The sequence below is a fragment of the Castor canadensis genome, chromosome 13 (assembly GCF_047511655.1).
Source record: "Castor canadensis chromosome 13, mCasCan1.hap1v2, whole genome shotgun sequence".
Taxonomy (NCBI): domain Eukaryota; kingdom Metazoa; phylum Chordata; class Mammalia; order Rodentia; family Castoridae; genus Castor; species Castor canadensis.
Genome location: NC_133398.1, coordinates 89,870,258 through 89,892,568, shown reverse-complemented (window position 1 = coordinate 89,892,568; position 22,311 = coordinate 89,870,258). Strand labels below are relative to the sequence as shown.

Here is a 22,311-nt window from a genome sequence, read left to right as displayed (position 1 = left end):
AATAGCCACTTTAATGAAGTATACATTGCTTTTTATAAACTCCTTTTACAGAGCGCATTTGGTCAGAAAAAGCATGCTAAGTATTACGAGCCAAGGTTACATTAGCACAGGGAAGCGCACTTCAAATTAACTCTTTGTTATGTCTCCTTTCAAACGGGAACAGAGAAGCAGGAGAAGCACATGGTCAGCATAACTTTTTTTTAGGTGAGAGGTGACTTTATTATTTTTTTCCAATATTATAATAATTATTACTTTCAGCATTATCTTTTTTATTTTTTATTTTTATTTTTTTATTATTCATATGTGCATACAAGGCTTGGGTCATTTCTCCCCCCTGCCCCCACCCCCTCCCTTACCACCCACTCCACCCCCTCCCTCTCCCCCCCACCCCCTCAATACCCAGCAGAAACTATTTTGCCCTTATTTCTAATTTTGTTGTAGAGAGAGTATAAGCAATAATAGGAAGGAACAAGGGTTTTTGCTGGTTGAGATAAGGATAGCTATACAGGGAGTTGACTCACATTGATTTCCTGTGCGTGGGTGTTAACTTCTAGGTTAATTCTTTTTGATCTAACCTTTTCTCTAGTTCCTGGTGCCCTTTTCCTATTGGCCTCAGTTGCTTTTAAGGTATCTGCTTTAGTTTCTCTGCATTAAGGGCAACAAATGCTAGCTAATTTTTTAGGTGTCTTACCTATCCTCACCCCTTCCTTGTGTGCTCTCACTTTTATCATGTGTTCATAGTCCAATCCCATTGTTGTGTTTGCGTTTGCCCTTGACCTAATGTCCACATATGAGGGAGAACATACGATTTTTGGTCTTTTGGGCCAGGCTAACCTCACTCAGAATGATGTTCTCCAATTCCATCCATTTACCAGCGAATGATAACATTTCGTTCTTCTTCATGGCTGCATAAAATTCCATTGTGTATAGATACCACATTTTCTTAATCCATTTGTTAGTGGTGGGGCATCTTGGCTGTTTCCATGACTTGGCTATTGTGAATAGTGCTGCAATAAACATGGGTGTGCAGGTGCCTCTGGAGTAACCTGTGTCACAGTCTTTTGGGTATATCCCCAAGAGTGGTATTGCTGGATCAAATGGTAGATCGATGTCTAGCTTTTTAAGTAGCCTCCAAATTTTTTTCCAGAGTGGTTGTACTAGTCTACAGTCCCACCAACAGTGTAAGAGGGTTCCTTTTTCCCCGCATCCTCGCCAACACCTGTTGTTGGTGGTGTTTCAGCATAACTTTTTTACATCTGAAGGACACGAAGCCATCTGGGAAAGCCATCTGGCTTTCTCACAAGGCCAGATACTAACTCACACAGGCAAGTTCCCATTGCTGGCTCCGACAACTCACAATTGTCTTTTTATGTAAGAAAACATACACTATCACGTTGTTCCCAGGAGGCCTAAACCATTTATAAAATAATAACTGTTTTTCATAACTTAATTTAATCCATCCATTTCTTTATTACTTACTAGGTTCCTACAATGTCCAATGCACAATAGGAGCTAAATAGATATACAGATATGTCCTTGCTGTAAAAGAGTTTACAATGTCCACATACACTCCATTGTTCGTTCAAACACGTTTTTCCTTCCTCTATATTCATGGTCTTTGTGAAGTTGAACAGATATGCCAACATTCTCCATCTGTGAATGTGATGCCTCTCACTCCTCTGTAAGCTACTGTCTTAGGCTTGTTCAAGTATAGATGTAAAGGCCGCTGGTTCATCATTTGGTCTGTGTTGGTCCCAAAGTGCTCCATTTTCAGGAAGGCTTCTCAGGGCTGGGTTGTGTGCATTCTGTTCCCTTGAGGGACAACAAAAGTACATGATTGATACAGGACTGATTATTGTTATCTGGGCAACTGTGTTAGTGGCTATAACTATCAGTAGTTCAAGCAAAGAGAACCAACATGTGGGATGTTTTTTTCAGAATGGTTTAGTAAGTAATCTGTCATGAAAACCTTGAATAGAATGTCTTAAAAATTGAGGATTAATGACTGTGCTTCAGAGGGTATATGAACTGCATGAAATTACAAATAGCAGTTTGTATTTAAGAAACTGTGTGCTTTCCTGAGGAAATTATCTCTAGCCTTTCCTGGATTCTTCATGATCCATGAATTGCTCCAGAAATTTTTGAACCACTGGCTGAGATCAGAGTTGGTGATCATTTTCTGCAAAGGGCCAGAGAGTAAATTTTTTAGGTGTTGTAGAATATACAGTCTCTGAAAACTAATGCATGCAGCTGTGTTCCAATGACAACCTACTGGAATAGAAAGCTTCATTTTTCCAATAGAGGTCAGTAGGATCTGTGGTTTGAAACTAGCCTAGAGCAAATAGTTTATGAGACTCTATCTAAAAAAAAAAAAAAACAAAAAAAAACCCATAAATAAAGAGTAGTGCTAGGGGAGTGGCTCAAGTGGTAAACAGTGCCTGCCTAGCAACTATGAGAATCTGAATTCAAACCCTGTGCCACCAAAAAAAATCTATATTGGAACAATATTTTTCCAACAAAACTATACTGGAGCAGTACCCCAAACCAGAGTGGCTACAGCAGTCATAGTTCTCTTACCTCTGACTTAGGCTATGATTTGGTAACAGTAAATTTCCAAATACTGTGCTAAAGTAACTTCAACCACGTTTTCCCTTTTATAAAAGTCATATACCTTACAGAATTTGTTTGAATCTATTTTTAATTTCTTATTGAAATATAATTTACATGAGGTAAAATGAACACATCTTAAGTGTACAACTTGATAAATTTTTATGTGTGCATACTTCCACATCACCACTACCCAGATCAGGACATAGAATGCTTTATGTAATCCCAGGGAGAGCCCACATGTTCCTGTCTAGTCATTATCTGCCTTCCGCCCTGAAAGTAGCTATTCTTCTCCCTTCTCTGATGACAGAAGCCTTGCCTTTTCTTGATTTTCATATAGAGTAGCAGTGTATATTTCTTTGTGTCTGGTTTCTTTCACTCAGCATAAACTTTTAAAAAATTTATTTTGGTAATATTGGAATTTGAACTCAGGGCCTTGCACATGTTACTTAGCATAATCTTTTTGAGATTTATCTGTGATTTTCAATAGACAGATTTTTAATACAAATTTCCTGACTCATATTGTGTTTATGAAGACATGAATGCTTAAATAGGAAGAATTTCCTGACCTATGGGTGCATGTAGTGCTAGACTAGGAGCAATAAAAGAAGATGCTTGAGAATTCCTGTCTCCAACTTTTCTGCACTTGGAGTTAATCCACAGTCATCTAAGTTCCAATTCAAGAACCTTTAAGTGAGAGTATCAACGAATTGAAGTATTCTTTCCAATTGGGGAATTTAAAGGTTTAACATATTATTATTGAGTGAGGGCTCTTGTTTCTATTGATCTTCAGATTGGTAGAAACTAATTTGCTTATATATTAACTTTGGCCCACAGAATTATAGGGAAGTTTCTAAAGTCCTTTAGTCCAGTATTTTTCAGACTTTTATGCACATATGGATCACCTAGAGGTCTTGTTAAAATGCAGATTATAATTCAGTTGGCCTTGGGAATAGCCTGAGAATGTGCACATCTGGCAAGTTCCCACAGGTTGCTGATGCCACTTTATGTGGAGCATGCTGTGAGAAGTAGAGCTCTCATTAATGATGTTGCTTATACTAGTGATGATGGTAGCTAAGTGCAGAGAGAAGTAAGATATATTTATGAGTTAAAATGTATAGAAGTCATGGAGAAATCACAACATGCATGAGAAACAGAAAATACCAATGATCATTCCTAGGGTTCTACCTTACCTAACTAGAAAAAGTGGTAGCATACACTGACAAATGTGTATGTGAATACTGTTTGGGGAGGAAAGAGTTGGGTGTGCTGTTAATTATACTGATTTTGAAGTGTTTTGGTTGAGTAGATGTTAGGATATAGGGTCGTGGACCTCAGAGCAGCATCTTCCTGGAGACGTAAATCAGAGAAGCCATGGCCATGGGTAATATCTAGAGAAAGATTGTGGTGTGAGGAGGCTCTTGCCCTTGGCCTTGAAGAACTCTAGTAGTCAGTGGTCAGATAGAGGAAGATGACTTGGCAAAAAATACTTAGAAAAAGCAGCTGAAAAGATAGAAGGAAAACCAGGTGTGTGTGTGTGTGTGTGTGTGTGTGTGTGTGTGTGTGTGTGTGTGTGTGTAAGTGTGTGTGTATGCTCTTGCATGCTTTTGGAATTAAAAGGAAAACATGGTTTAAGAAAAGTTGGTTAAGGCAAAGACACCTCCAAAAAGGAGAACTATAGGCCAATCTCCTTAATGAACATTGATGCAAAAATCCTCAACAAAATAATGGCAAATCGAATTCAGCAACACATCAAAAAGATTATTCACCACGACCAGGTAGGCTTCATCCCAGGGATGCAGGGGTGGTTCAACATACGAAAATCAATAAACGTAATAAACCACATTAACAGAAGCAAAGACAAAAACCACTTGATCATCTCAATAGATGCAGAAAAAGCCTTTGATAAGATCCAACATCATTTCATGATAAAAGCTCTAAGAAAACTAGGAATAGAAGGAAAGTTCCTCAACATTATAAAAGCTATATATGACAAACCTACAGCCAGCATTATACTTAACGGAGAAAAATTAAAACCATTCCCTCTAAAATCAGGAACCAGACAAGGATGCCCACTATCTCCACTCCTATTCAACATAGTACTGGAATTCCTAGCCAGAGCAATTAGGCAAGAAGAAGGAATAAAAGGAATACAAATAGGTAAAGAAACTGTCAAAATATCCCTATTTGCAGACGACATGATCCTATACCTTAAAGACCCAAAAAACTCTACTCAGAAGCTTCTAGACATCATCAATAGCTATAGCAAGGTAGCAGGATATAAAATCAACATAGAAAAATCATTAGCATTTCTATACACTAACAATGAGCAAACGGAAAAAGAATGTATAAAAACAATTCCATTTACAATAGCCTCAAAAAAAATCAAATACCTAGGTGTAAACCTAACAAAAGATGTGAAAGACCTCTACAAGGAAAACTATACACTTCTGAAGAAAGAGATTGAGGAAGACTATAGAAAGTGGAGAGATCTCCCATGCTCATGGATTGGTAGAATCAACATAGTAAAAATGTCGATACTCCCAAAAGTAATCTACATGTTTAATGCAATTCCCATCAAAATTCCAATGACATTCATCAAAGAGATTGAAAAATCTACTGTTAAATTTATATGGAAACACAAGAGGCCACGAATAGCCAAGGCAATACTCAGTCAAAAGAACAATGCAGGAGGTATCACAATACCTGACTTCAAACTATATTACAAAGCAATAATAATAAAAACAGCATGGTACTGGCACAAAAACAGACATGAAGACCAGTGGAACAGAATAGAGGATCCAGATATGAAGCCACATAACTATAAGCAACTTATCTTTGACAAAGGAGCTAAAAATATACGATGGAGAAATAGCAGCCTCTTCAACAAAAACTGCTGGGAAAACTGGTTAGCAGTCTGCAAAAAACTGAAACTAGATCCATGTATATCACCCTATACCAAGATTAACTCAAAATGGATCAAGGATCTTAATATCAGACCCCAAACTCTTAAGTTGATAAAAGAAAGAGTAGGAAATACTCTGGAGTTAGTAGGTATAGGTAAGAACTTTCTCAATGAAACCCCAGCAGCACAGCAACTAAGAGATAGCATAGATAAATGGGACCTCATAAAGCTAAAAAGCTTCTGTTCATCAAAAGAAATGGTCTCTAAACTGAAGAGAACACCCACAGAGTGGGAGAAAATATTTGCCAATTATACATCAGACAAAGGACTGATAACCAGAATATACAGGGAACTTAAAAAACTAAAATCTCCCAAAACTAATGAACCAATAAAGAAATGGGCATGTGAACTAAATAGAACTTTCTCAAAAGAAGAAATTCAAATGGCCAGAAAACACATGAAAAAATGCTCACCATCTCTAGCAATAAAGGAAATGCAAATTAAAACCACACTAAGATTCCACCTCACCCCTGTTAGAATAGCCATCATCAGCAACACCACCAACAACAGGTGTTGGCGAGGATGCGGGGAAAAAGGAACCCTCTTACACTGTTGGTGGGAATGTAGACTAGTACAACCACTCTGGAAACAAATTTGGAGGCTACTTAAAAAGCTGGACATCGATCTACCATTTGATCCAGCAATACCACTCTTGGGGATATACCCAAAAGACTGTTACTCCAGAGGCACCTGCACATCCATGTTTATTGCGGCACTATTCACAATAGCCAAGTTATGGAAACAGCCAACATGCCCCAGCACTGACGAATGGATTAAGAAAATGTGGTATCTATACACAATGGAATTTTATGCAGCCATGAAGAAGAACGAAATGTTATCATTCGCTGGTAAATGGATGGAATTGGAGAACATCATTCTGAGTGAGGTTAGCCTGGCTCAAAAGACCAAAAATCGTATGTTCTCCCTCATATGTGGACATTAGATCAAGGGCAAACACAACAAGGGGATTGGACTATGAGCACATGATAAAAGCGAGAGCACACAAGGGAGGGGTGAGGATAGGTAAGACACCTAAAAAACTAGCTAGCATTTGTTGCCCTTAATGCAGAGAAACTAAAGCAGATACCTTAAAGCAACTGAGGCCAATAGGAAAAGGGGACCAGGAACTAGAGAAAAGGTTAGATTAAAAAGAATTAACCTAGAAGGTAACACCCACGCACAGGAAATCAATGTGAGTCAATGCCCTGTATAGCTATCCTTATCTCAACCAGCAAAACCCCTTGTTCCTTCCTATTATTGCTTATACTCTCTCTACAACAAAATTAGAGATAAGGGCAAAATAGTTTCTGCTGGGTATTGAGGGGGGGAGCGGGAGGGGGTGGAGTGGGTGGTAAGGGAGGGGGTGGGGGCAGGGGGGAGAAATAAACCAAGCCTTGTATGCACATATGAATAATAAAAGAAAAATGAAAAAAAAAATAAAATAAAAAATAAAAAAAAAAAAAAAGAAAAGTTGGTTAATGGTGTCTATTGCTGCTTAGAATATATAAAATAAGTGTTTAAATACATGAATTGGATTTAGCTGACATCAATCGTTAGTGACCTTGAGAGTTTTTCTTGTAGAATGGTAGTCAAGAAGGAGATTGGCATGGATTGATGAATGAATGGGAAATAAGAAAAGGGAAGGTTTTTTTTTACATAATGGTGGGAAAGAAAGACAAGATAATGACTAGTTATGAATGTAAAGTTAAAATAACTATTTGGTTTCTAGTTGGCGAAACATAAACATGCCAAAATTCCAGCTGGAAGGATTTATTTGAGATGGAATGATTATATATTTAAGATGGAATGATATAAATGATAGTATATTGTTCTGGAAAATGCTAGAGTTGATTGTATCAAAAGATTAGGAATTTACTTTCTTTTAAGTACTATATAGGAGCTTATATTTCCCGCTTAGCAAGAAATTAAACTGGGCTGTTTCTAGTGCAGCTCAGTAGCTCAGCAGCGTTAGGGAAGTGTCTCTGTTCATTCTTGACCTAGGAATTTACTTTTAAATGGAAGAGAGTTGTTCAATTGACATAAGAAAAGTTGAGAAAGATGAAAAAATTAGTGGTGGTTGGAGTGCTGATAACTTCAACATTTTCCATTAAGTAGAAAGTTGGCATATTGGCTATAAGAAAGGAGAAGATGGGCTATAAGGACACATCTAGTGAAGAATGACATGAATTTGAAATAGCCATTGAGAAGAATGAAGTATGTTGACCAAATGAATGAGTTGCTAATCATTTATTTAAAATGTGTTTTGTGTGACTTGCTCTGGGGTGAGGTTAGAGAACATGGATAATGTTTATTCTGATTATGCCAGGCAAATACGACAGGAGCCTGAAGTGCTGGCAAGACTATCACTAAAATGATGAATCATAGAATTTAAGAAAAAACGTGAAGAAACTAGAAGGCTGATGGTAGAAGTATGGTAGAATGATGATTGGAGGCCCAGAGGAGCCAGAAGAATGTTCACAGAAAAAGTATTAATGAAGTAGTTAATAGGCTAGAATTAAAAAGAAGTTGATATCTAGACAAGAGATGTCCTAGTTAAAATTTCAGGATATGGCAAAGTACAAAGCCATCCTAATGGAATTGAGTAGTTGATGGGGTAGAAAGGATAAGTTCATAAGAGACAAGGAACCAAAGAACCTAAGATCAAAGTGCTAGTCATCTACTTGGCTATTGAAGTCACTCAGGATATTGGCTGTACTTGGAGTGGTATGAGCACATGTCAGAGTCTTTCATGGTGGTTGAAGGGTAAGGGATATTAATAAGTAACTAGAAGGGTGGTAAATAGCAGGTAACATGAAGTAGGGAGGTAATTGTACAAGATACAGGGGTAGATTATAATTGTTGGCAAGTAATGATGGGGAGGATGAAGACAAAACTCCTTGTCCTGATTCTGAGTTACCTGATAACAAGACAATGAGAAATCTCCAATTGTGAGGAATGTAGTAAAGTATTTGCATTTGGAGTTTCTTTTAAAACAAGGTGGCGGAATGAAAGAAACATAAATTCATAGAGAACTTAGTGAATAATGCAGTATTTCCAGAATGCTCAACTCAAGTGTTTGGATGGGTGAGTGAGTGATGTCTTGGGTTAGGGACCCAGAATTACCAAGCATAAGGGATGAGAATGGAGGGTGGAGGAAGGATAGATGACCAGACACTTATATTTTTGGTGTTTCTGATGAAAATGGTGGTTTGCACTTAATCTCTTTGAGGGGAGCGGGCACTGGGATGCATGTCCTGATAAATTCTCTGGGCTTAGATGAGTTTTTGACCCAGCAGCTGCAATTTTGCAGCCAATTGGCCTTGACTGGTTTCCTTCCAGGCTATTATCCAGTACCAAAGGTGTTGAATAGTTGTTATAACTGAGCTGTATAACCAAAATCCCTGGGTATGATTATTTTCAGCTTTGATATCCTAGCATAATACTCACATGGCATAGTTAACTGGGATCAGTGCAATGACACATTTTCATAGTGTTTACACATTTTCATAGTGTTTACAGGCTTAAGGACAGCACATGGTCACATATTATACCATAACTTTTTCTGTTACAAACATAAATACTTTTATGATTTATTTGCAATTCTGGAAAAAATTAGGCTGAGAAGAGAGAATTTCATTTGGAGCTAATTTTTTTCTGTTAGATTAATTGGTTGGTCAAATGGAAATAAAAATAGTACATAGAGGAATATAAATTTGAAAAATAAACATGGGGAGTGAGAGGCAAGGTATACTGTATCAATTCCCAGTGACTCTGAATGGGTGATGTTGAAACTAATGGTCCCACTAGTAGGTGGGTCTCTAACCTTGAGGATGGCTTCCCTCCATTCTTTACCTTTTCACTTTTCACATAGTGAAAGACATAGTTCTTTTTATTTGAGAAGAGGGAAGGCAGCAGATATTTCAGACATTTGCTGATAATGTGAGACTCAGTTCGGCCTGAGAAGCAGCAAAAAAAGGAACAAGGGTGTAAGATGTTGAAACCGCCTCTAATCATGCCTCAACTTGAGTGAGTTTCATCACAATCCCTGAAATCCATTTTTTTCTCTGTGCTAATAATGAGAATTATGGATATTTACCTGAAACCATATAGACATTCAGGAAATTTGAGACTTTCCTTTCTTTCTCTAAGCTGAGCTGTTTGTTCATACTTGGCACCATTTGAAAATGTAGGAAAGGTGTAAAAGAGGTCTTTTGTCTCAGGCAAAACTGGTCTGGTGATGGACAAGTGTTAAATAACGTTACCTATTTTATTTAATCTTATCTGCATCCCCTGTTATCAGTTTGAATAGTTAAATGTTTTTTTTTAACTTTTAATAAGTCTCTAAACCTTTTAATATTATTGTAGGCTACACTAAAGTGGGCAGTTGTAGAAGATGCCTAAGGTTGCTGTAGCCTTCTAAGAATTTAATCAGTTAAGAAATGCAGAGTTGTTTGGTCAGATGTAGCACACTGTCAGGATTTGTCACTCAGATTTTCTTTTTATGGGAAGAAAAAGGAAATAATTCTTGGTAGTTTTAATGGACTGATACCACCAAATAGATTTGTGATTTATGCCCTTCTTTTCTATAGCAGACTCATTGAGTATCAAGTGCTTGGAGGTTGCATAAAGAATTTTGATTAAAGAGAATTTTCTATTGTTCATCTCTTTTTATTGCCCAGACTGACTCAATATTGCTTGCAATCTCTTTCATCAGTTTTACAGACACTATGAACAGACTACATTCAGTGAATAACATTTTTCTAATTTCCTCTATTGATTGCCTTATAGTTATCATTCATTGATTTTTTTAGAAGGTTCTTATATTTTCAAGCAAGAATAATGAATTTGGGGAAAGAGTTTTCTCAAGCAAATAAGTTTGTTATTTTATGGCAAGTTTGAGGAAATGTGTAGAGCCAATAGTTAGCACATGTCTAAAGAAAAATTCTTCGATATCAAGGACACTATGTTCTTCATTTATTTCCCTCTGGTGAGTGTGATAGGAATGTTCACACCAAGATGTCCAAGTGCTGTGTTTGGAGGATTCTTTCATCAGCTTGGCACAGATATAATTGTCATCTTGACCTTGTTTCTGAAGGATGTTTTAACCTCACTAATTGAGCAACCTCCACTGCTATTCAGTGAAGTTCTCTTGAGAGGGAAGGGCCTTTGATTAGGGAACTTCCCTAATTGGATACAGAACCTCTCATCAGAAAGCAGTCATAACATAGCTCCACCTTTAGAAAAAGGACTCCATTGTTTAACACAAATGTGCTTTAGCAAGAATCTAAATATCAGCCTGCAGATATTTGGAACCAGTGAAAAGATGAAGTCACCTTAATCCAGGAGTGGAAGGACTTTTGATTCATGATAGTAATGATAAATATTATACAATAGAGTTTGGGTTTCTATATAATAGCAATCCTCCACTAATTGCTAATGTCTAATTCTTATCTTTTCTATGCCTGTCAACCTGCATTTGAAATGTTTCCTATGAAAATATTCATGAATACACAAAAAGAATTGTATAATGAATTCTCATGTACCCACCATCCAGCTTCAATTATTATCACTATTATTTCAATTTTGTGTAATCAATCATTTTCACTTTTTTGTTTGTTTGCTGGAAAAATTTAAAGCAAATCCCACATATACTGTTTTACCCACAGGCACTTCAATCTGTCCTTGTGCTGTGAAAGTAATGTAAATACGAACACATTATAATACTTAAGTGTCATAGGTTATCACAAAATTTTGGTAATCATTATCAGCACAGATTTTTGTTTTTAAAAAGAGGTTTTGTGTGGATAAAATGACATTTTCAGTGACTACTGAAGTCGCAAGCATTTCCAAACCTGAGTCTTTTATAAATACTCAACTCAGTTTTGCATTGTATCATCTATCTGACCATATCAAGTGAAAGGTTATGTTTTTGGGTAGTGGATTAACTGCTCTGAGCAAAGACTCTTCTTTCGATTTTGTCATTTCTAGGGGCCAATTAAAAGAAGTTGAAGGTGGCAAGAAGGAAGTGACCACTGGAAGGGTGTATTGTGACATCTGGGGCCTTGCTGAGTCTGAAGAGAGTGCCACTTCCAGGGCTCACCAATTCCTGGCGATAATAAAAGCCTCACATATATGTGTGTGCTTCATATGCAAACCAATCAACTCAAAGGCTCACAACTCGACTCCCACAACTACTTCCTGTATCTCACACTTTGGGTTACTACCTATTTGCTGTCATCAGCCCAGGGCCAGGAACCAGACAACTAGGAAGAGCTATGGTCTAGAGCCTGTCAAAATTATTCAAACTAGCCAATCCTAAATCTGCCTTCCTTCCCTCAACCATTCCTTCCCATGGAACTCACAATGAAGACAAATTGCCCATAGTTTCCCCTTGCTCTCCCTGCCTCCTGACCAACCCTGGGGCTCCTTGTGTTCTCCAGTGTGGTGCAACATGCTGTCTTCTCTTGGAAACTCTAAGTGTAAGACACTATCCTTTCATAGGCAATTATCTCCTGATCTGTTTGTTTTACTATAACTGGATAATAATAATTTTAGAATAGAATGGAATAAATGAATATACTCTCTGGGGCTGAAAATCTAGGGTTTACTACTGGATGATTTGATAAACTTAGTTGGTAGCAGTGTAGGTAATCAAAGTGGAAATCAAACACTAAGAAAAGACTAAAGTAGGGGACAGGCAATGAGATCACTAACACATGAAAGATATAATAATTGAATAGCAAGGGACAGACTTACCAACTAAAAGGTGACCATTCGGTCATCTTGCTGGCTTCCTGAGGTGAGCCCAGTTCCAAGGAGAATTACATTTTTTCCTGGGAATGAATGTCATCTCCAGTATTTGCATTGCTGTAGGACTATGGGAAGGCAGAATCCTTCATACCTTAGTATTGATGTTCTTCTCATAGACCACCGTTCATGTTGATTCTGCAATTGCATTCAATCCTGCAATAGTCAGAACTATGTATGAGACTTTTAGGAACTAGTTTTCTTTTCTCTGAGACTCCAGTTCTCAAGTAATTTTTGCATTTCTAGCCCTCTTTCTATCTTGGGTAGAAGTTAATCTATCATAGAATTTAATGCTAAGTGCAATACATTTACTTTATAGATGGGAAACTGAATGTCAGAAAGATAAAGGGACTGGTTCTAAGATACAGACTGCAAAGACAAAGGCTAAAACAAGCTTTTTGATACTAAATATTTTTTCCATTACTATGCTGAGAATCTCCAGTAAAATCCAGTTTCTGTCCAATGTCAATCATGTCTCACACTAACAAGTTCTAGTGTACTACATGAGTTAATTGACAGTAGCACAATGATATAATAAACATTTATTTAACTAACCAGGAAATAACTTCCTTTTATAAAATCTTGTATTAGTTTGTGTCATATTTGATTGTAATTCTGAAATATTGTCATATACTAGTTTCCGATTTTTTCCTGATTCTGGGAAATATGCAATCAATCATTAACTTTTCCAAAAATGTAATTTTGACCCTAGGACCTACATGCTCTTCCTAGTTACTAACATGCCCTGAACATTCTTCAGAGGCCTCCTTAGGTCAGTGATTCTCAAACTTGAGTGGCATGAGAGTCACCTGACAGGATCATTAAACCTCAGCTTGCCAGGTCCCACACTTAGTGGTTCTGATGCAATAAGTGGGCCAGAAACATCTGTATTTCTAGCAATTTGCTGCTAGGTTAGGAACCAGGTTTGGAGATCTGCTGCCTTACATAATCATTTACCTGAAAGGCAGACAAAAAGAGGCTGCTGGGGGTTTTCTGACTTTTTTCAGAGGCAACTCATGAGCTTCTAGCTTAAGCCAAGTAGGCAACATATTACTCGATCTTCTCTATGTCCTTACTATGACCTGAACTGTCTAGGAAGAAGCTTCTCAACACCTGTAAGTAATAGGACAAACAGGTATGAAAAATACACCAATAGTACCAATTACCAGTGTAATAGCTGTAAGCCTTAATGTTTTAAAGCAATCAGGCAGGTTCTATGTCTTGTAAGAATTTGGGGGAGAGGAAGGAGTTACATATTCTTGTGGTACATACTATCACTATCAACTTGGAAGAAATGTAAAAACATTTTTTCATAAACCTCCCCTGCCATTAAGCATGGTTGTCATGTAATTTAGTGTTAACTAGTACAAACTAAAGGAGTGCTGCTTTTAATGTAACTGCTTTTAATCACATATGCTATTACTGTAATGATGGAGTCCCTCACTGTTTATGGATTCCCTACTGGTGAATTTTCCTACTTGCTAAAGTATAGCTGTAACCACCTCCAAACAATAATTATGCTGCTTCCTGATCACTTGTGGACAGAGCTGTGACAAATTCGAGTCCCCTGAGGTGTGTATTCCTACGTAAGGTTTAATGAGGCAGGTCTTTGCCTTTGTGTTTCTACTCCTATACTGCAAAAATGTGTCCTTTGGGGTCTATTTAGGTACACATTTTTCACATTTTTGTGTTTTTTGTTGGTGATATCACTGTTTAAAATGGTCCCCAAACATAATATTGAAGTGCTGTCTAGTGTTCTTCATGTCAAGAAGGCTGTGATGGCCTTCGAGAGAAAATACAAGTGTCAGGTTAGCATCACTCAGGCATGAGCTATAGTGCTGCTGGACCTGAGTTAAAAGCTAATGGGTCAAATATTATATATAAATATCAAATATTATGTATATATTGGGTGCCTTTAAACAGAAACATATACAAAACAGGTTTATATATTAATTGCTTGATGAAACTATTGTGACCAGAGGCCACAGGAACTTAACTCAGTACTTTCATTAGGGGTGATGATCCAGTATTTGCTAATCCGGTGTCTGCCACAGCTTTATAGAACACAATGGCCAAGAATCATGAGAATCTACATGACTTGTATTTTCTGAGTATACCACACTTACAGAATTTTACTCATCTGTTGATCAATTTACCAACTCACTTTATGTTACCAGAACTTGTAATTCCCTTCTTAAATGTGACACTAAAATGCAACTTTTCACCATGAAAAGTTAATGATTTTCTCATGTGTAGTGAATCAGGGAACATGGTGTGATATTTCATAGATGTGTTTTTTCCTCATCAGCCTCCACAAAATAGAAGTATTTGGCTGCCTTGCTCTTAACACCAGGAATGTGGGCCACCTGGCTCTGCAATGTCCACAATTGTGGACCCTGAACATAAGGAGAGTCCCCAAAGTTTCTGAGCCTGAAGAATTACCAAGAAATAACTGTGCCTGATATTGCTGTCCTTAAAATGGTGAAATTGTCTAGACTGAGACTGACATTGTTTAGTCTTCACGTTCCTTTGTTGCCAGAACATAAAACTTCCTGATTTTCCTACCTCGTCATGAAGCCTGATGCTCTAAAATGTGCACTTAAAAGGGGGAACAAGCTCATAGAATGTGTTTGATGGAAATATTTTTCACATTATGACTATTCCAAAGAAGAAATTTTTGAAACTAAAGGAGAAAATATTATTTCTCTTTAATTTCTACTTAGTAGGGGCAGAAGATCTAAGAGTTGACTCATTTACTGGATCTTTTGCCACCTTTGTTACTAAGCTAATATTTATGGTAATCATTAAACTATTAAGGGATAATGCTAATGATAATAGCTATCATTGATTGAGTCCTTCCCATGTTCCAGGAACTGTATACTAGGCATTTATTACATTATTTTATTAATGTCCCATTATCCCTGTGTGAGAAGTGGCATTTCCCCCAATTTACAGGTAAAGCAATGGAGGTTCCAGGAGTAGAAAGAGGTGTGGTATAGGTCACAGAGCTAGAAAGCATGGACCCATCTTTGCTGGTTTGTCACCTGTATATCCCATTGGCTTCCTTCTATATGGAAGAAGGGAGTCTACTTCTCCTCCCAAATATGATTAACGGAAAGGTGATATGACAATAAGTCAGGCTGGTTTTCAAATGGAAAACTGATTCACAGAATATTCTGTGAATTTGGAATGGAAAGTACTTTTGGCTAAGGACACATTACCATCACATGATTTGTAAGGTTTTTGATGCTGGTTGAAAGGAAGTCAGTGAAACGATGTTCTGACTTAACATCCTGAATGAAAAATTTTAGGAGCTCAGTTTTGCTAGCTTCATCTTTGACTCTGAAGTGTTGCTCACCTTGAACACTATTTTGAATGAAGCTGTGAGAGAACAATGCAGCGTATCTTTCTTTTTAATGTAAGTGTCATGTCCTTGAAAGAGATTCTCCATTAAAAGCTGACAGTTTTCTCTCAGCTTACTTGATGATATATTTAGAGATGTTTGAAGAAGTCATTCACAGACTGAAAGTTCTGGAAAGAAAGTCTCACTTTTAGTCTCTTTTTCCTCAAAGCACTAAATTCACAGTAGCTTAATCTTACTCACTTTCTAGACATTTCCTTTTAATCCATGAAGAGCTCTTCAATTAGTGTTATAGATATCATGTTGGATTATTTTTATTTTAAATAACATGCTAGGTACTGCCCAATTGTTTGTTAAATTATTTGAATCCAGTTTGATGAATGCTGTGTCACTATAATATTTGAGGTTCCTTGGTTAATCTAAGCCCAATATGAATAAAAATTTCAAGGACTTCTGGTTTATATATTCAAGTGAGGATTCTATACATTCTGGCATTAAAACAGACATGCAACATTATAGATTTGGCAAACAGTCCTCCCCACAATGAGACTCTAGTTGTTATTCATAAAGTAAAACACAGATCCTATCTGGATAGGGTTGCCTTGAACCCTGCACTCAGCTGATACTATTAACCGGGGAACCTCCACAGGCCTTTCCTTATGGTTTGAGTTTCCTCATAGCATGGAAGCCTCAGGACAGTGAAATTTCCTTTATGGCAGCTTAGGGCTGCCATGAATAGCCCAGAAATCAACGAGGAAGCTGTAACACCTTGTATGGATTGCTGTGAAGTCAAGTAGTGTAACTTCCTTGTTGTCTTACTAAAAACTGTGGTAAGCAGAATTTTACAACCCCACCTGCTCGTGAGGCAGCTGAATGATGAGCCAAAGCCAGTATATAAAGTAGGGTTTATTAGGGAGAAAGGAAAGGCTACAGCTAGAGAATGCAGTGGAGCCCGGAAACTGGTAGCTCACTGCTCAGGTGAAGGCTGGGGTTTAATTCTGGGTTTGTGTAAGGGTTAGGTGGGTTTTTTTCATTGGCCATGGATTCGTGAGCTTTCTTAGATGAACTGGTCTGTTTGCCCCTTATGGGGGAGGGGAAACAATCTTGAGAGCATTTTGCTCATCAGCCCTGTGGCAGACCTATCAAACCCTGTATCTCCTCCTCAGGGTGCAGGAATGCAGGTTTACAACTCCTTCTTAGGATGCAGGAATCACAGTGCTCTCCTTGGGGGATGGAATACTCACTCATCTGCCTTAAAGTCTCCATACCCCAGATTCCTTGCTTTCTATGTCAACTGACTTGAGGTTGACCTATACACCCTTTAGCAGAGGGATTGAGACAAATTCACCTGCCTCCCAGGTGACAGTACTTCTTGTCAAAGTTGCACCATGGCTTATTCTTCCTTTTCTGTAGCTATTCCTTCCCCTAACCTTCTGTATTCACATGACTTCTCATCTCAGGATGGCTCAGGGTAACCAAAGTAAGGCAGGGCACAACCTCTTCCTTGGCATGAAGCAGTCTCTAAAGAGATTCAAGTCTAAGAACATGGAGTTGTCTGACGTTTGAGCAAAGACTCTATGTGATATATAGGCCATCTGGAAGCCACTGGCACAAGTTCTGCAGAAAAAACCCACCACATTTGACATTGCTGTCTCACTACAAAGCCACTGGTATATAAATAAGTATGTGTGGGGTATAAAGCAGTAAGAATTCCTTCTCATGTTAGCCTACTTATTCTTTTCTCATGGTATGTTGAGTGACTCAAGAAAAGTAGATTGAAATGGCCAATCAGAAATATCAGATAAGAATTTAAAAACATTAAAAACAAATAATGCAAACAACCAAGAAAATACCAATATTACATTGGCAATTAAGTTTCAACATATAAATTTGGGGAGATACATTCTGACCATAAGAAGAACCAATTGTTAAAATGTAAACTGTGTATTTCATTTAACTTTATTGGAATTAGTTGGGGGAAACATGGAAAACTAAAGCAGTGCATATGACATGCAAGAGTCTGCATGATCAATTCTATTTACTTAGGCAACATAAGCATAGAGAATGGATTTTATGCTATATTCTAGAACTTTTGGATTGCTTGTATTTTTTAGAATTTAAAACTGGTTTAAAATATAAATAGGTTTGAATAGTATTCTAGCTATATTTACTCTGACAATAAAAGGTGTAAACCAAAAAAATACCAATATTAATTTTTTTTACTTCAACACTATTTGGAGGAAGGGAAAGGAAACATTTGTCATACAGAAATGCATTCTTTTGGTACGATGCCAAAATTTTGCATGCAATTGTTTTGTGATTATCTCCATACACTGAAAAATAATTTAAATCTCACCTTAATTGGAAATATTCTGCATATTTAAACAAGTATATTCTCAAGTTCTTGGTAGAAATTCTGTTTGCCTGAAATGATTAGCAGACAAGTGCAGAAATGTTATGAAATATTTTAACCCTTTTGCTTGTTCCGGTCAGAAGTGATGGCACACCCACAGATATGGAGAATATTCAATCTTAAAAAAAAAAAAGGAGAAGGAAAAGAAAGCTCACAGATTATGTGGAGTGGATGCAATTGAGTCTAAGCATGATAAATGCATGAAAAGTCATTCAAATAACCTTGATTAGTACTTTATGTTTCTTACAGGAGAACTACAGCTCAAACTTGAGAATAAAAAGCATATTTTTGAAATTTGTCACATTAGTATGTATTTACTGAGGGAATGGTGAAGATACCTCAAATTAAAGATCAGTCTTAAGGTGAAACAAATGGTGTGGGACCCTGCCTGAGACTACCCTACAGCAGGCATGGGCAAAGCCAGTCCTCTCTAGCCCCCGCCCCTTGCTGCTTTTCTAGGGCCCGTTTAGTTCCAGGCAATGCCGTGTATGCATTGTTAGATCTGAGACACACTTATGTACACCCAGAATAATGGTGAGATATACATTTCTATGGAGCATGAAAGTAGTTCCAAATTCTATAGTGTGAGGAGACATTAAAATATGCATGTATTTTTTAGACTAAAAAAGATTAAAGCTTTTGTCCCCAGAAGAACAAAATGAGACAAACTAGATTAGTCAGAAAGAGATCTATAAAATTTCAAATTCTCTGTTTATAAGTGATTGCAAATATCAAAGGATAAAAACATGGGGACATATGAAAATTTTGTGAAATTCAAAGTTCAATGTCCATAAATAAGGTTTTTGAAACACAGGCATGCCCTTTAATTCCCACTGTGGAAATAAAGCTGAGTAGCTCTGACAGAAACCTACAAAACCTAAAATATGTACTCTCTGGCCCTTTACAGAGAAAAAGTTTGCTAACTGAGCTTTGTAGAAGAGTGGGGGAAGGGTGGCTTTCACTTATTCTCATAGCACAGGTTAACTTTATGCAATGTCAAAGAATCTTCTTACTTTTAAACCAGTTCTTTACCTTCAGGCAGCTCTCAAAAATCCTTCAAAACTAATAAAAACGTGACTCAACTTGCAGAGAATGAAGTGAAATCACAAGAGAATGGTGACAAAATGAAGGAAAATTGTGGAAATTCTAATAGTAACTTATTTAACTTCTTTTTAAATGAATAGATACCAGCTGACCAGCATCTGCAGAATCTTGTACTGTTTTACCTCAGTAAGCTTTTTGGTTTTTCAGTCCTGTAGAAGGATATAGTGATAATTCCTTAGAAAGGATTAATTCTGCTCTTTGTGAAGAATTGCCAGATCACTTTTTTGGGCCACAAAAAGGACCAGGATGTTTATTTTGTTTCCTGTTTTGCAAATTCCTACTTACAGCCTGAATACAGTCTGGACGACTTGCAGTTCACAGCTTGACCTCAGTGCCATGTCCACTCCTTCACTACTTAGTTTGTGGTCAAACATTTTATAGCACAATTTTGAATTGCTCAGCTGTAGCTGTGGCTCTGTGTGTGTGTGTGTGTGTGTGTGTGTGTGTGTAAGTGGATACTTTTAATGGTAAAGAGTCTCAAAGCCGTTTTGAAGATAGGATTTACAAATTATGAATTATTATAAACACAAACAACAATTAGGCAGTTATGTTCATTTTAATATTGGTTCTATCATAATGACAATCAGGTTAAATTTTACTGTTACTAATTTACTAATTTTTTTACAGCCACTTAAGGCACACTCAACTTTTCCTTATAATCTAACAACAGACAAATAATGTTCTAAGACCACAAAAAGTGGTACTCAGGTATTTTGTCACAGTGATGCAAAGTCTGATTAACACAGAGCAGGGGCAAAAGTTCATCCTTTTGAAGGCTGAATTATTACATTGTATGTATATACCTCATTTTGTTTATTCACTAATCTGTTGACAGATGTTACAGCTATATCCACCTTTTGGCTATTGTGAATAGTGGTGCTATGAATGTGGGTGTACAAATATCTGTTCAGGTTCCTGCTTTCAGTTATTTTAGGTTAATACACAGAAGCAGAAATACTAGATTACATGACAACTCTATGTTTAATATTTTTGCATTAAATTTTATCTTATTTTTAAATTAGCAAGCATGAATAATGCAAGGGGATTTCATTGTGATAATTCCATACATGCATACAATGTACTTTGAGCACATCCAGCCCCCCACCATTATATTTCCATTCCCTGCCCCCCGCCATTTTCAAGCAGTGTTTTGTGCTCCTTTTTCACATGGACCTGTGTAGTGTACTTCGATCCTCTTCACTCCTCAGTATCCTCCACCCAATGTTAAACTATTCTGAGTTTGTCATAGTAAATGGCCTCAAAATTCCTCTGAATGTTACCTCAAAGAGAAAATATCTACAAACGCTATAACCATTCTATTGCTTTGTCAGTAATGTTTGTTTGGAAGATTTCAGAGTTAGGATGGTAAATAAAGCCACCACAGATTCTTCCTCCTTGAAGATGTAATAAGATGTTCAAACAGAGGCAAAAAACAATATGGGAGGCACAGTGAATAGGAGATTCTGGGGCAGAGTGGAGCACCACAGCACTTTGGACTCCAAACTACCCTTCTCTTCCAAGCCATATTGTGATTCAAAATTAAGAGACTTGACAACAGTTACCCGGGACTGGAGAGAAGCAAATGGAATGCATAGCTTTCTTCCTTTTCCTGAATGGATAGAGAGCATGGGAAAACACAAGAGAGGAAAAGTGGAACAGGAAGAGAACTGCAGACCTACCTGTCCTGAACAAAAGCAGAGGTTGCAGGGAAACATACCAAACTCCAGGATTCATACCAGACCCAAAGGTAGCTAGCATGAACCTGAGAATGGGTCGCTAAGCAGACCTAGTGGCAAATGTCAAACACAGCTTTTTATAAAAATATGGTAAACCAGTTGTGCATGGTGGCTTCATGCCTGTAATCCCAGTTACTTTGAAAACAGAAGAAGATCACCAGTTTGAGGCCACCTGGTACAAAATTAGTGAGACTCTATCTCAAAAACAAAATTTTTAAAAGACAGCTAGGAATGTGACTCAAGTGGTAAAGCTATTGCCTAACATGCACAAAGCCCTGTGTTTCATCCTCACTACAACTATCTTCCTATCTATCTATCTAGCTAGCTAGCTATCATCTATCTTATGTAGATATATTTATAATTATATAAATTCCAGTAACATAACACTGTAACATGAAATCAGCCTTGGTGGAAGTGTATGTACTTCAGCAAATTGGCAACTCTACAACTCATGACTTTTTCTCCATGGTAGGAGTCAGAGGGTGCACGTGGGGAGAGCTAGTTTTGGGGGCATTACTGACTGTACACTACATCTACTGAGCTCTTTCCATGTGTTTTTAGCTAGGCTTCAGAAGAAGCATGTCACCCATGGAGATAGTAACCTCTGGAAAAAAGACAAAACATGGAAAAGGGTTTTCCTCCAGGGCCTCCAGAAGGATTGCATCCCTGTGGCGCATTGATTTTAGCCCACTCACCCTGAGTTTAGACTTCTGGGCTCCAGAACAGTAACATAATAAATTTGTGTTGTTTTGAGCAGCTTGTTATACCACCAATAAGAAAGCAATACAGCCAGCTGCTCATATGTAGTAATGGCACAGGATCTCACAGCTTACTGCTCTCTTTTAGGGGGTGTTAAGTTAATTTTACCATTCTAACTGTTTTTCCTCCTTATATTTATTTTGACATACATGATCCTGCAGTCTACCAAGTCTACTCTTGCCCATTTTTGTAAGAGTGTGGAGCATAGGAAATAAGTAAGCAAACAGTACTAACGAAATCATTCTTTATTCTAACAGAGTTGCCCACTCAGGTAAGGTTTGGGAATGATGCACACAGTCCATCTTACACAGGGACTCACTGTGTCTACTAGCATATTAAAGTCCTGTGGTAAAGGAAGCTGTCTGGTGTTACTCAACCCAAGTTCTCCCAAGGTTTTGTGATCCCCTATTTAATTTCTCACATAACCTCTATCAAGATCTTTGAACTATTGTGAGAGCACCACTCAGTGATGCTGGTTTAGCAGTGAAGAAGCTGGGGTCTGGATATCTGTAGAACTGGGTGATTGTAGGCCTCTGTGAAGGGTCCAGCAGCCTGAGCA

General features: G+C 37.5%; 1 long non-coding RNA gene across 4 annotated transcripts in view; it reads right to left on the bottom strand.

Moving 5' to 3' along the window:
* Positions 1 to 522: 522 nt before the first annotated feature.
* The window catches only part of LOC141415528 (uncharacterized), a 128,878-nt gene continuing 107,089 nt past the window's right edge, over positions 523 to 22,311 (bottom strand). Inside the window, exons 4-7 of one of the 4 annotated variants that reach the window (XR_012440495.1) lie at positions 18,097 to 18,164; positions 15,738 to 15,910; positions 12,329 to 12,535; positions 523 to 1,812 (exon numbers count right to left, since the gene is read on the bottom strand). This is a non-coding gene — a long non-coding RNA (uncharacterized lncRNA). Of the gene's footprint in view, positions 1,813 to 12,328; positions 12,536 to 15,737; positions 15,911 to 18,096; positions 18,272 to 22,311 lie in introns of all 4 variants that reach the window. The other 3 variants (XR_012440496.1, XR_012440497.1, XR_012440498.1) reach the window with 3 other exon arrangements.